We start from the raw sequence: 2,457 nt of genomic DNA, 5'->3' as shown, positions 1-2,457 counted from the left end.
CTACTACCCTCTCCCCCCAACCAAAAGGAGACATTGTCCTCAATGTCCTAAGGTAGAAAGATAGAGTATAGAAGACATCACCTGAAATATCGAACACTGACAAACCTGAAACACACTTAAACAAATATAAGAAATAACAAATCCAACCTAAGATTTTTACGCTTTCCTTAGTTGACCAATTTATGCGATTCATGGAGGGATCAATTACAGGAGTGAAAGATTCTAGTTTATCAATAAATTGTTCAGTAGTAGCAGTAGAGATTATGATTTGTCGTATAGAAGATGTTAGAAATTCTTGTTCCACAGCATGATCAAGAAAAGACAACAACTTATCATAATAACCATTAACATTTCACAGACCTATGAGTTTATGATGAATGTGCGGTTGAACCCAACAGAAAATATGAAAGATCTTTTCCAATATGCCCAGACTACCTGGTAAGGCAATGAAGGCATCAGTGTGTTTAAACATTGCATTCATTCGATCAGACATTGTGGAGACTTGTAGTTCCTCTCTAATTGTTTTTCCAATGATCTCCCCATATGCTACAGCTTTGGGGACAACTCCTAAAACTTGATTACCTCCTAAAAATATAGTTATTGACACTCTCATATTAACCCAAGGTTGCCTCTCATATACACTAAATGAATCTTTCTCTCAACTAGTACCTGACCAACATGACTTGCTAATTTTCAAAACTCTATTTCATTCCCAAGACTTGATCCACCGAAAACACAAATGTTTTTTATATGATGACTTGAGGAACCTGCCATTTCTACACACTTTTATATCTATTGAATGTATAGGTTGAGTAGAAATGAAAGGAAAAAAGAGAAGATTTTATAGATGAGAACTTAAAAATGCAATCATACCACCTTTACATAGGCCTATTAGAGTCTCACTCTCTTTTTTTATTTATTTATTTATTTATATTATATATTAAAAAAACATTTGTATGTACAGGTAGTTATGATTATGGCTCACACCTTCCATTGATTTTATGTCCAAAAACAACTTAAATGCCCTCTATAGGCCAGGGATAGGCTTTCCATCCAATTTTCTTAAAAACCGGCAAACAAGATCTTTTTTAGTCAGATTCCCAAGACTATGTTGAGCATGTTCTTTATGAAAATAGGGTCATAAGTCATTGTTGTAACCCATTTTGGACCCCCCATGAAAATAAATAAATAATTAAAAAAAAAGGAAGAAAAGAAAAGATCAGAACAGTGTCGTTTTGAATGACACTGTTCCTCTTTCTTCTTCCCCTAGACATGCAGCAGGGGAAGAAAGAAAAGGTTTGTTTTCTTCCTTAATTTTGCTGCATCTCTCTCTTGCCACATGCCCTGCTAAAACCAAGGGAGCTACGCCTCGCCAACTGCACCCACTGGTCGACCAACCGTGTCCCATACACAGCGAGGCCTTCCCCATTCCCCCCTTCGCCTATAAATACTACCCTTGGCAGCTGCAACAGGGAGGTTTTGGGAGAGGAGGAAAAGCTTTTGGAAAATTGAATGAGGGAGAGAAATATGAACGAGAGAAGTCTGAAAAAGAGAACATAAAGAAGGGAAGGAAAGGATTTCTGAAATAGAGTGAGGGAAATACAAACGTAGCAGCACTGCCCACGCCATCATCATCCTTCCAGCTCATCCTCTCCCCATCCCAGCACTACACAACAAAAACACAAAAAAATATAATGAGAAAGTGAGGGGACGACTGAGAGGAGAGACCATCGTACACAAAGGAGGATGAACAGCTGCCAGAAGGAAACACCCGAGATCAAGAGGAGAAGAATCGAACAGAAGCAAAGGAGGAAGGAAAACAGAGGCAGGTGCATCTGCAGAAAGGAGAAGAAATACTACAAAAAACAGTTGCTGCAAATTGAGCTTCCAGCCACTGCCACCGTCAGAACCACCAAGAGACCTCGTCGGCTACCTCTCCACCACAAGGCATCACTGGGAGTGTCTGCCATCGTCGTCTACATTGTTTCTGCCACCAGGTTTGTCCACCCCCTCTCGTCGCTGTGCCTACATCATTTCCTCGCATTTTACTGTTCAAGTGAAACATAATTCATTTGAACAGTGAAATGCTATTTCACTGTTCACGTGAATTATATATTTCACGTGAATAGTGAATTTTGCCAAAAAAATAAAAAAAAAATTATTCAAAAATTATTTCAAAGAATCTATGATTTTCTACAAGTTTTGTTATTGCATTCTGATGAATATCGGTTTGTATTTTTATACTGTAAAGATACAAATCAAGTATTAAAATACCCGATTTTCATTAATTCATCAAAAAACAAATAAAAATATATAAAAATAAAATACCTCTTTGCTGCACGTTGTTCTTCCTCATTTATGAGCTGTGTCTTTCTTCTTTTTGACACAAAATAAGATAACAATGTCCCCTCCAGCTTTCCATCCATGTGCTTGCCTTCTTGGATCAATGGATTACCC

This window comes from Populus euphratica, unplaced genomic scaffold (assembly GCF_000495115.2).
Source record: "Populus euphratica unplaced genomic scaffold, PopEup_1.0 scaffold3837.1, whole genome shotgun sequence".
NCBI classification, from domain to species: domain Eukaryota; kingdom Viridiplantae; phylum Streptophyta; class Magnoliopsida; order Malpighiales; family Salicaceae; genus Populus; species Populus euphratica.
Note: the sequence above shows the minus strand (reverse complement) of the source record.